This window comes from Panthera pardus, unplaced genomic scaffold (genome assembly GCF_024362965.1).
Source record: "Panthera pardus isolate Hobbes unplaced genomic scaffold, ASM2436296v1 HiC_scaffold_26, whole genome shotgun sequence".
In the NCBI taxonomy this organism is placed as follows: Eukaryota; Metazoa; Chordata; class Mammalia; order Carnivora; family Felidae; genus Panthera; species Panthera pardus.
In genome coordinates, this window is record NW_026526832.1 from 33,669,923 (window position 1) to 33,682,823 (window position 12,901).

General features: G+C 58.9%; 1 long non-coding RNA gene across 1 annotated transcript; it reads left to right on the plus strand.

Moving 5' to 3' along the window:
- The first annotated feature begins 415 nt into the window (after positions 1-415).
- On the plus strand, positions 416-3,318 carry LOC109267233 (uncharacterized). Its single transcript, XR_002080001.2, has 2 exons — positions 416-525; positions 2,990-3,318. It is a non-coding gene; the product is annotated as an uncharacterized LOC109267233 (long non-coding RNA).
- Positions 3,319-12,901: the final 9,583 nt, after the last annotated feature.

The following is a 12,901-nucleotide window of genomic DNA, read 5'->3' on the forward strand; positions in this document are numbered from 1 at the left end:
CCTACCGGAGCAGGTGTCCTTATAAAAGGGGACATGTGGACACACAGATGTGAAGATAAAGGCAGAGATCCGCAAGCCAACAAGGGCCAAAGATCGCCAACGGGCCACCAGAAGCTAGTGGGGAGCTCTGGAACGTCTCCCTCACAGATTCAGAAGGAACAAACCCTGCCTGGACCTCCGGCCTCCGGAGCTGTGAGACGATAGATGCCTACGGACTAAGCCCCCATCTAAGCCCATCTGTGGCGCTTTGTCACGGCGGCCTCGGGTAACTAACACACCCCGCTTCTAATCTGGTGCCCGGGCCTCCCGTTGGATGACTCTAGCTGGGACCCGGCTCGCGAGGGAGGCTGGGACCTGGGACAGGTAGCTGAGGCTTCCAGACCCGGAAGCACAGACAGAATAGAGAAGACGGAGAGCAGGAGACAACTATCCAGTCCCCGTCTCCAGGTGCCGCCTGTCCTTCTACCCCTGCGGAGGACACCAGCGCTCTGATGGGCACCCTCTGCCGTGGCTCCTGGGTTCCCTGTAAGAATTTTGGTATTTGTGTCAAGGGGAGGAATTTCTGTAATGCCTCCGTCAGGTGTCTGCCTCTATGCCCTCAGAGCCCAGAATAGGGCCTGGCACGGGTAACAGGTGCTCAGTAAATATCTGTCGGGCGAATAAACGCTGTCTCTTCCCCACACCTTGAAACAGAGCAGGCTCACCCAAGCCTGGACTGAAGGATAAAGCCAGCTCTGAGTAGGCCTCGCACTGGGGGGTCAGCAGGCTGTCCTAGAGCTCGCCCGCCTAACCTCTCACTTACAGTCCCCTTGGGCCTCTGATGGCCAGCCCAGAGCAGCTCTCCTCACAGCCCCTGCCCTTCATCCCAGTGGGGAGGAGGGACTGGAGGGGCAGGCCCAGAGCCGGGGAGAGCAGCCCCGCAGGATAGAGCAGGCGAAGGAGGTCTCTGGTGGGAGAGGTGCCAGGGCACTTGAACGGGTACCTTTTGGAAGTGGGTGGGGCACGGAGGCATCAGGGCTGCTGTTCCGGTCTCTGGCTCGGGTCCTGAGATGAAGACAGCCGGTGGGGCAGTTGGCTGGGGGTCAGTTGAGTCTGAGGGGCCTCTGGAACACCGACCACCCCCAGGCGGCCGGATACACGGCTCTGCAGCTCTGGGGGGGGGACGAAGGTCGCAAGTGAAAGCCCCTATGAAAATATTTTTGTTCACCAAAATTAAACATTGAAGGAGCTCATGACACCAAGAGAGAATCAATAACCTTTTACGCATCTTAAATTAACCAAGATGAGTGCTGGGAGACGCTTGCAGAAGGAATTAGGCTCTGTCGCAAGTGCCAGGTGTATACGAAGCGTGTTTTTGTGTGTCTGTTCGTCTGCTCACATGTTCGATGCCTTAATGATTTTATGACTCACAGTTCTTTATTCCTGCCTCCTGGGCCTCACCACAGTCCCAGAAACAGAGAGAGTTGCACAGTTTCAAGCGGGGAGAGGCTCCGGTTGGCTTTTATTTAACCTGCTTGGCAGAGCTGGGTGGGGGGGGGGGGCCTCTGCCCGCCCCTCCCCTGGGGAGCTGGGTGGTCTCAGCTCCGCTCGGAGACCCTCCTGCCCGAACACCTGCCATCCACCCGCACTCGCTTCCCCTGACTGTCCCTGTCTCCCCCCGCACTTTACTGCAGAAGGCTGCAGTTCGAGCTCTCCTGAGTTTCTCCTTTTCTTTTCCCAATTCCCAATTCCTTTTTTCAGTTTCTCCCCGTTGCACAGACTCGCAGTTCATTTACACAAGACCCAGGGGGCTCAGGATGTGAAGAAGCGAATCTGCATATTCCAGAATTTCACATGAGGGGGATCGCAGGACGGAAGTCATCATTCACCGATTCATAAAGCCAACAACTCTTTGGCGAATTTCACTGTATCCATGGTTGTATTCATCCCGGAGATATACTGGCAGGCAAAAAAACCCCACAGAAAAACAAAAAAACAGAGGCAGGCTTTTACCTATTGGAACTGTCAGTCCAGTGGGGGCGCCACACCATAATTAATTACACAAAATAAATGTGCACATTGTTCCGGTGACAAGTGTCCCAGATGAGGATGCCATGGTTCTAGGAGTGCATTTAAGGGGGGGAGAGCCGACGTCAGCAGGGAAATCAAGGCAGACTTCCTGGAGGCGGTGCCAGTTAAACTGAGATCTGAAGGATGAATGTCATTAATTGGGAAAAAAAGGAAGGGAAGAGCCCTCTGCGCAGTGGAAACACGCGGGCAGCAGCCTCCGGGCAAAAGAGATGACACATCAGGGACTTAGAGAGTCCAGAGGGGCTGGGGTGGAAGGGGACGGCAGAGGCGAGCGTGACAGGAAGGCAGGGACTGGACCACACAGAGCTTCTCTCTCCTGATAAAGACTTTTGCCTTCGTCCTGAGAGGAACCGGATGCCATTTTGTGTTTGAAACAGAGGGGAGACGTTGTCAGATTTGCATTTCAAAAAGATCACCCAGGCTGCAGTGGGGGCGACAAGTCAGAGGGGCATCCAGATGCCGGAAGGCTGGTGGTGGCAGGCCAGCAGAAGCTGGCAGCAGAGGGGAGGTGGAGAAAAGCGGACGGATTGGAGGGCTTCTTGGGAAGCAAAGATGCCGGGTCTTGGGGGAGACTGGGTACAGGGGCGGCCGAGACGCACAGGCCATCCGATGATCTCGGTGCTTCTGGTCACCATTCAGTGAGGCAGGAAAGCCCAGAGGAGGCCGGGCTGGGCTGCAGACCATGAGCTCAGGTCAGGATACACTTGGAATTGCCTTTGACACAGCCATTCCTTCTTGCGTCTCAGACCTTCCTTCCGAAGCCCCTCTCCTTCCTAAAGCACATGTTGGGGCTCATCTAGAGAGGGTCTCCTCGCAACGACTGCTCTCAGTTTTTATCAGAAAATACTTCCATCTGCCGTCGTCCTTGAAGAACATTTTGGCCGGCTGCCGGACTCTATTGGCTTTGATTTCCTTGCAGCAACATGCCTTCCGCGACGGCTGTTGAGAAGTCAGCTGCGAACCTGGTTGCTGTCGTTCGAGGGCATCTGCCTTGTGATACCAGCTGCTTCCACAATCTTCTCGCTGTCTTCGGTGTTCCGCGCTTTCGCCGAGACGTACCCGGGTGTGGATTTCTGCTCGTCCGCCCTTGCATTTTTATTTCCCTTTTATATTATTCACGTACTGCGTTCTAGGTACCTTCTTTTCACGTGTCTTTTAGGGCAGAAAAGCATCCCAAGCTAGGTCTCCCCGCTTTACTCTTTCACATATCAATAGAGGTCAAATTATAAATCAAGCTGTTACAAGCGATCTTATCAAGTCTTTTCTTATGAACGTGTGTTTTTATTTCTCCCGGATCTTTATCCAGCACTTCTGGGTCACAGGTTAGATGCGTGTGCCTTTAAGAGACATTCCCCAATCGTTTTGTCTGCTTTTCATCCAGCATCTGTATCAAATGCCTTCTGTTCATCATACACACTGTCCTGTTCTGGAAAATGAAAGGTACATGGGCCACTTTCCCTCTTCCTGCCTCACTCCCCGAGAAGGTAGGACATGAAAAGTAAAAACAAAACAAAAGCAAAACCAAAACAAAACAGATACACTTCTGGCCTAAGTCCACGGCACAGGAGGGGCAGGAGAAGCTAATCACCATGTCAGACTGAAGCATGGGACGGTATGGGTGGGCCAGCCCCTAGAGTCACAGCCACAAGAGAACTCCGGGCTTGGCCACACAGCTGTTCCGAGCTAGGAAAGGAAGATTCGGCAGAACACACTGAGGGCAGCGACTGGAGGGATCCGAAGCCCCATTCCGTGTCCGTGCCCTGCCTCGCGGACTGTTCCATAACTGCCAATTCTGAGCCCCTCCTCATGGCCCTGGCCTCAGCCCCGAACCCCATGCTCTCCCTTTATTCTTATCTCCTCCCGTCCAGGTCTGACTCCTGGCCACCGGCCTGAACTTGTCGGGACAAGAGCCAAGACTCGAGACTCAAAGGAACGAGACACCAGAGGGAAGGCGAGGACAGAGGCGCCACGGAGAGGGGTTTGCAGAAGCAAGCTCACTGCTCTGGAAGCAGACAACACGGGCTGCCTCTGGCCACTAGATCCGGCGTTGCTCAGGCGACGCATCATCCTCCAGGGGACATCCCTCTGCCTCCCGTGGGGCCCTCCCAAGATCTGCCCTGGCTGGCCTCGGCAAGGCCTGTGAACGTTAGCGGCATGTGGCGACATCTCTGATCTCACCAAGAGGGGTTGGGACCTCCGTTTCTAGAGCCACCCGCTCTGGAATAGGAAAGAGCGCCCTCGGGTCTGACTTCCGGCCACAGACGGGCACCCGTATGGAACAGCTCGGAAGCAGGGCAGCAATGGGTCATTAGACCGATTAGTCATTTCAGGTGTGTTCTCGAAAGCCAAGCAGAGTCAATGGGGGCACCGATCCATTCGTGTCCTGTCCCTAATGACCTTGGCTGCTCCTCTGGGAGCAAATCCCACCTCCCTGTGCCCAGACAGGGCTGAGAGCAGCGCTGAGCAGGGCTTTCCAGGAGCCCACAAGCTGCTCTACTGGGATCCATCAGAGACGTGGCTCCCTGCCCCGCCGCTGGGTGGAGTGACAGCCACCGGCCCGCCAGTTCATCTCACTCGGTCTCATTCTCTTCTCTGTGCCCTTCCACCTTGGAGTCGCCTTTGCTGTTCTTGTCACCCGGCCAGGGCTCTTCACCTTTGCACGCTCGTCCCAGGCATCACCTCCTCCAGGAAGCCTTCTCTGACCGCACAGGTAGATGAGGGCCCCTCCTGCAGGCTTTCGCATCACGGGTCCGTCTCCCCCAGAGGCTGGGCTCTGTTGCCAGAGGAGGAGGAGGCCAAACTCCAGGTAAAGACACTCGCCTTCCGCTTGTCTCGGCCACAGGCAGTTGTCTCGCGTTGGGGCTCTTGGGATACAGGCAACAGACACCCACTGGGGCTAATTCTAGGGATAAGAGGAGGACAACACCGGCAGGTGACGGGTATTCAGAGAATCACAAGAAGGATGAATGGCCTCGGAACGGGGAGCAGAGTGCTGCAGGCGGTTTCTGGGATCCAGATGGAGATGCTAATGCCCAGCCCCTCAGGATGCACCCAGGGGACAGGGGAGCATCCACCGTTTCAGTCTCTGTGTCCTTGGAAAACCAGCCTGGTTGGTCTGACTTGGGCCACACGCCCATGTCCTTGACCAAGCTCGAGTAGGACTCCGTGTTTGACAGACCCTCGTATGTCCTAATTCATTTCTTCTTCCGGGCATGTCCATTTGACAGCTGGGGAAACTGAGGCAGGGGGACATTAAGCAACAGCCAGTGAGTGGCCATCAGGAAAGGAGAGCAACCAGATTGCTCTAGACCCTCCTCCAAGCCACACTGCCTCTAAGACCATATAAAATAAGTCACTGGGTGCTGAATAAGTGAGCGAATGAATTAGCAACCTACACCGAGCCGGCCTCTCCCTGCTGGGTCCCTGGGTCCCTCTCCACCCCCCGCCAGGTGTGAGTGGGTGTGGGGCCCTCCCTGAGGGATGGGTGATATTTCCTGGGGGCAAAGACGGCCAGCACACCTGTCACTGCTGAGGTGATTACGTCCCCCTCGCTGGCTTCTCGGCCAAGCTGCAGCTCTGAAAAGTCACCGTGCTCTTCCCGCAACATTTGCAGCGAGAGCCTAAGAAAAGCTTAGAAGACACGGCTGGAGTCTGTGTCGTCTTGCGTGGTCGGGAAGGGAGTTCACAGCTTCAGAAAACGGGCCAGAAAGATGGTGAGACCCAGCTCAGCAGCAGGGGGCCCCGCCGTCTGGGCTGTTTCATTTTCAGGGGGGTGCTACCTAAGGCCCGGGAACATGGGAGTCAAGTTCATCGGGCCAGCCCGGCTTTGTCTCCGGATCAGAACACAGAGGTAACCGTAGACGAGATGTTAGCTAATACAGGGAGGACCAGAAGCTGAGAACTGTCCTGGTCCTAGACAAAAACACTAAGACGATTGTCCTACTGAAGGCACGCCCCTGTGGGTGGGGTCCCACGAGGGCAGTGTGTACCCCGACACGGGAGTGTAAGGGACCCATATGGCAAAGAGTTAGCTCCTGAGACAGGAAGTGGCCGCTGGGGGGAGAGGAAGGCTTCGTCCCCCCTTGGGGTGAGCGCTTGTGGGTGTTTACACCCGCGACAGAGCAGATGTGCTCAGGAGTGCTCAGCGGTGCCCGGGGAGATCCGTGCCCTGCCCCAGAGGAGGGTCCCATGGGTGGATCAGCGTGGCAGGCCGAGAGGACACGCGGTGCGGCCTGGCCCTCTCCTGCCTTTACCCGGTCCCTCCTCACTGGAGGCAGGAGGGAGGGTCTGGGAGGGAGGAAGGAAGCAAGCAGGCTCTGAGGGGGGACAGTGCAGGAGGAGCCCTGGGGACGCTCTCAAGCACGGACTCCCCGGGACACTCCCCATCACTCTCCTGCCTCCAACTCCCCGCACCCCCCCCCCCATCGCCATCCTTCTGGGACCAACTGAACCCTCCCTCCTCCATGAAGACCTCCCAGCTACACTTCCCCTGTCCCCCCCTGGTACTGTAGTGATTTCCACGCAGCCTATCATACCCACGAGCTCCCGGGGACCCCAAACCCTGTCCCGTCCTTCTCAGTAGCCCCTGCCGTGGCCACAAGCGCCTCTCGCACCCCCAGCCTCAGTGGGGCCCCGGACGCATTGCACATGGAAACAACCAGGCCTGCCGTCACCTGGAGGGGGCTGCCGATGGGCCACGTGCCTCCCAGACGTCAGTTCTCCACCTCCCCCCAGTGGAGCATAAGGTCCCCAGTGGCAATATCGTCCCCGCCGCAGAAAACCGACACGACGGGAGGTTACGTAAGTAACTCGCACAACGTCACGCACGGGGTCGAACCAGAACCGGAGCCCCGGGGTATTGCTCACTCCAAAGCCAGGGTTCTCCCCGCCGCACCGGAGAGGCAGGAAGGAGAGTGAGGAGGAGGGTCTGACCACGGCCTGCTGGACGAGACGGGAGGGGACAGGGGCCGGAGTTCGGACACCAGCCCCTGAGCAGGAGCCCGTGGGGCCCTTGCCCCAGGTGGCGGTGACCAGAAGAGACAAGCATTCAGGCCACAGGTACTAACTTGGGCCAGAGGCCATGCTGGGCACAGGGGTAAGGCCATGGTCCTCACCCACAAGGGGATCACGGCTGGTTGGGGAAACGGACACCAGCATCAAAAACTATAAAACAGTGAAGCAGGACAAAGACGTGTGCTGCTGTCTCCACGCAGGAGGACGTGCCCCCCCAGACCTCACTAATCCGGCTGCTGTATGCACCCCGGGGCCCGCCCTCGCCCCCCCCCCCCCACACACACACACCACCGCACTGGTCCAGCCTCACGGCGACCCAGGAGAAGGCCCCGTGCTTCTGTTCCACAGATGGGCAAACCGAGGCCCAGGCCGGACAAGGGCTTTGCCCCCAAACCCCAGGCGTCGGACTCGGGTCAGGCCTTCCCCCCACCCAGACCTCTCTGCACCCCACCCAGGACGGATTCCGAAACTGGCCCTGGCCGCGTCCATCCAGGGAGCTGGCGGCCCCCCCCTTCATAGCTGCTCCAGCCCTCTCGGTTCTGATCCCAAATTCTTTGCCACCATACATCTCTCTCTTCTTTTCCTTTCAAAGATGACTCACAAAATGAAATGAGGCGTTCGGAGTAAATGATGACGGGCCTGAATTATTCAGACTCCTCCAGATGCTGAAATGACCTTAATGTGTTTATGTTTTGCATTAAGCATCGAAATGGGCTGAGGGTTCACACGATTTATCTTAATTTGTGAAATGCTTCTCGGTCCCATGCTCCAGCCCAGGACCAGCTGTGACACAAATGTCCAGGGACATCAGAACTAGTGGCCATTTCCCTGCTAATTGCCGTGCGTCCTTCCTCCTGGTCTACTTGAGAGCTCTGCTTTTGCTGCAATCTTGTGTTCGCTGTTATAAAACCCGGCACTGACCCGGGGTGGGAAAGGATTGCTCTGTGACTTTGGCCTGTTCTGCTGAGAAACCCTGAGGTCCCAGCTCTGGTGCTGCCCGGGGCAGAGCCACCCAGGCTTAGGACCGGTGACCCGTGCAAGCTGAACCTGGGTGTAAAGAAGAAAGTACCCAAAGCCCTGTTGTGTCCGTGACTCACGAGTGGCCGTGAGTCCCCTGGCACGCGGTGGGCACCCAGTAACGTTTCCTGGAAGGACAGCCTCTGTGCTGTGTCCCCACGCAGCTCTGGCCCGGGCTTCCCACCAGCCAAAGCCAGCGGGCACGGGGCGGGGGGACAGGTGAGTCATCGACAAGCCCAGGCAGGCCGGCGCTCGGGACCCCGATGGGGCAGAGAATCACAGAGAACAGATGCGGTAGGGAGCTGGCAAAAGGCCCGAGCGCCCAGAACCATGAAGGTGGGGTTTCAGGGTCTAGATGCACTACTTCTGGGCACTTCCTGCCAGAGTAGAAGCAGCTCCCACAGGACTGACCCCAGACGGACACCTCTCAGAGTCAGGTAGGAACAGGGGGTCCTGCTGCAGGCGGGAGACCAGCCCCAGGGGCCAGAGGGTGACGCTCGACTCTCTCTGGGTCTCTCTCCCACTTGTCCTACACTGGAGGGATTCAAAAACCTCAGCCACAAGTAGTTGAGCCAAGGAAGTAGGAGCCAAGGAAGAGCTCCACCCCGTGTGGTCCGGTTTTCCGAGAGCTGGTTCCCCAGACCTAGAATGCCGTGAGTTGCGGTAGAGGGAGAGGGTTCTGTAGTCACATAAGTTTGAGGACTGCCGACCGTACTGCTATCTGAGTATCCTAAATATCCTGGCCCACTAAAGGTTCTGATAAGTCCTGCCGGGGGGGTGGGGCGCAACTCATGAAACTCCTGAGCTCTGGGTTTCAGAAAGGTATTTGTCCACAGAAGCTTTTCAGCGCAGAACATCTGTGAATCCTTTGGGTAGTGCTGCTTGGAATTGCCACCAATTCCAAGAGGAGCCACCAGGCCCGTGAGCTATCTTTGTCACCCTGGCCTTTCTCCCTCGTATCATCCCTGAGCCCTTGGCAAAGACTTACAGGGTCTGGCCCAGACTCAGCTGTGCCATGCGGTTAATGGGGGAAGGGCTGGGTCTCTGTGCCCACGACGGGGGAGAGAAAAGCCAGCCTCTGCCTCCCACCTGTCCTGGCCCCTCTCCCTGGCTTCCCTGGCAACGGGGCCTGCTTCTGGGGGCTAGCTACTTACACGGCCGCTGCCGGGCCCCCACGCGTGCGCCTGTGCTCCTACAGACTTCACGGCAACCCTGTGAAGTTTCAGCCCCGGGTACGTGTACGTAGGACATGTGGGCTCAAAGAGTTTGGGTGAAGTGCCCAAGCCCTGCCCGCCCACCCCCTGCAAGAACGCGCAGCCGCAGCACTCATCACCATACAGTAAAACCTTGGTTTGTGAGCGCAGTTCGTCCCGGAAACACGTTTGCCATCCAAAGCCCTCGTATGTCCAGGCACGTTGCGAGAACCATCGGCTCAGCTGCGATCGTGCGACGTTTGGCCTCACGTACTCGTAAGACATCGCTCGTTTATGAAGTTCAAGTTTATGGGACGTGTTTGCTCGTCCCGCGGAACACTCGCAGGACAAGTTCCTCGCGACCCAAGGTTTCACCGTATTCTGGCCACCTCTGTTCCTGCAGCTTTCATCCCCCACCCCGAGGCAGCCCCTCACCCCAAGCTTCCTTGGGCTCCCTGCTGAGACTCTGGCTGAAGGTTTAGAGACACTGCTCTCCTGAAGCCCCTCTGAAAGGAAGGGAACGGACTCTTCCTGGGCGCCCGCAACGTGCCCAGCTCTGGGGGCTGGGGACCTGGGATGCGTCCGACGGGGCCCTGCCTTCGGGAAGCCTTGAGTCTTAGTCCTCAGCATGCAAGTCAGCACCCGCATTCCCTTGACAAAAACGAGAAAGGGCACCGGAGGTGGGGCTCAGAGTGCGCCCAGGGTCACACAGCGGGAACCGGTCCCCGCGCACCGGGGGGTGTGCACACGGCTGCCCACCCCGCCCCCCCCCCCCGGGGTTGGGGTGGACGGCAGGTCTGCGCGGGGACTCTCGCCGGCCACTGGGGGGGCCTGCCTGCCGTTTCCTGTCCTCACGGGGCTGTCGCCGCCCCCCTGCCAAGCTGAACCAAGACTCAAGTCCCGGAACACCATACGTTCAAAGCATGCACCATCGTCCCTGGTTGCCCTGCATGACATGGTCACCTTTAGCTGTCAATCTCCAGCTTGCTCCCGCTTAATGACGATGAGTCATATTCCTCTCTCCTCCCGGACGGCTCCCGGAGCCCTCTTCCCTCCCAGGCTGTTTCCCCCTGACCTTTTCCGCCGCCCGTGGAACTGGCCAGACTGGCCGCCCTCGAAAGCAGGGCCGCGGCCGGCTGGGCACCCACCTCACAGACACCCTGTGAGCGGCTCTCTCCTCGGGCAGCGGGGACGGGCCGGCAGGGTGCCGAGGGGAGTGTGTTCTAGAGCCCGTCAGCGAGCCGGTTGGGGTCTCGACTCTACCGCCTGGGACACTGCTGAGCCCCCTGTGCTGTGTCCTCACCCGAGGAGTGGGAATATCGACTCTGTGCCCTCCCTCATGGCCCTGGGGCACAAGGGGCACTTAGCACATCTTGTATAATAAATGCCCAACAAAGATCAGGTATCCAGAGGGATTAGTGTTTCCACGGTAGGACAGAGCCTCACGTGGCCAGGCCCGGGATCTTTTGCATTGTGACTTCTCACGCAGAAGCTTCCAGAGGATTCAGGATGCACCTCCAGGGAGACCTTCTTCTGTTGGGAAAAAGGAAGCCCACCGGCTGTCTCCTCACCTGAGCCTCTCTTCAAGGATTCGGCACGTTTGGGGTGGTGGCAGAGGATCCAAACGCCGGCCCACGACACCCTCCCCACCCCCACCCTGGTCCCAGGCCCTGAGACCAGCCGTCCCGGTGCCCCCAGGCACGAGGCTACTGCGAGCTGACGAGGCCTGGGCAGGTCAAATGTGATGGATGGATGTTGGCACCCCCCACGCCCCCCCCCACACCAAGTTCACACACGGAGGCCCTAATGCCCAGTGTGACAGTAAATGGAGGTGAGGCCATCAAGGTCATTCAGGTTAAATGAGGTCAGGAGGGCGGGGCCCTGACCCGACGGAACCGGCGTCCTTATAAGAAGAGAAGAGGCCACCCGAGGACACCGTGAGAAGGCCACACGTCTGCAAGCCTGGCAGAAAGGTCTCACCAGAAACGGAATCTGCCGGCACTTGACCTTGGGCTTCCAGCCCCCCGAACCATGAGAGAGAAATGTCTGTTGTGCCTTCTGTAAGGTAGCCTGAGCTGAGACGCCGAGGGGACGTCGGGGTCCAGGCAGGACCACCGGGTGGCCCTGGCCCGGCCTGTCGTGCCGCTGACACCCTGGACCCAGCTCAGACTCACCCGAGGTGGGAGGGGAGCGGGCCAGGTGAGCGGGCTGGGGGCGGCGACTCAGAATGAGAGCGGATGTGGGAGGCACACGGGGTATCATCCACAAATTGTCAGGGCAACGATCCCCACACTCGCGGGGACATCGAGGATAAGACAACACACAGATCACTGGGCCCCCAACTCCTGGAGCTTCTGACTCAGTGGTCTAGAGGAGTTCCGGGGTATTTTCATTTCTAGCAAGTTCCCAGGTGCTGAGATGCTGCTGCTCCGGGAACCCCACTTTGAGAACCACTGAGGGAGTACTGAGGCCAAAGGTCCAAGTCAGAGAGCAGAGGGCCCCCCTCCCTTCCTCCATCCCCAGGTGCCATCGTGCAGCCGGGACAGCAATGACATTTGTCGAGCCCCATGATGTGGCTGGCCGGTGCATCAGCTAACTTAATCTTCAGGACGAGCCGAGGAGGTGGGCACGACCATCGCCGTTTTACAGACAGACCCCAGCTCAGAGAGGTGAAGAGACTTGCCTGGGGTCGCCACAGCCCCCGCCTTTCCCGTCCTCCGGGTGGCCCTCCATCACTGTGGCCTGACACGCAGGGCACAGCCACGGGCCCCGGGGCGTCTCCCGAGGGATGTCAAAAACAAGAGAGCAGGCGGGTCCAGATGCAGAGAAAGCCCTTCTCTCCGACCACCTGGGCCCCCCGGGTTCCTGCCGGTTTCGAACGGTAGGTTAGAGGGATCGGCATTAGTGTTGTGCCACCCCCTCCCAGACCGTCCCCGAGGGCCGTCAAGGCACAGGCTAGGTGGGAAGGAAGGTGCGTGTCCCCTGCCGGGGCGGCCGGGGCGGGAAGCCGGGCCCCACAGACAGAGCCGTGCGCCACGGGTTTCTACGACAACCCGGCTGCAGTTGTCCATAATTATAATTAACTTCAGAGTTGATCATCCTCCTGGACCCTTCCGCCGGGGAAGGCGGAGGAAGTGCTCAGCAGCAGCGGGAGCAAGGGGATGAGTGTCTGGGCCTCTGGGTGGCTCCTGGTCCGGGAGCCTTCGGGGAACAAGATTTGGGAAGGACGTGCCAGGCACCGCGAGGGCACCATGGGGCTGGGTAAAGATCCCCCCAGAGCCTGGCTGTCAGGGGGCCTGCCACCCGGCACTGCATTTACCTCCTCTGAGGGGGAGGGGGCCGGGGCGCAGTCACGGGCACCAGAGCGTGACCTGGGCGGTTCAGAACACAACCTCTCCGGGACCTGAGAACGCAGAGCACAGAAGACGGGTGTCCCTGTACCCCTGTGGAGGGTGGGGGCTGGCCCAAGATAAGGAGAGGCATGGTGGCCAAGGCCCAGCCAGTCCCCTGTCCCCAGGGACAGTGCCCTGTCCCTGCCTCAGGGCACAGGAAGTCACAATGATGGCTGCTATTCACTGAGCACTGACTGCGTGCCAGGCCCAGAGTCT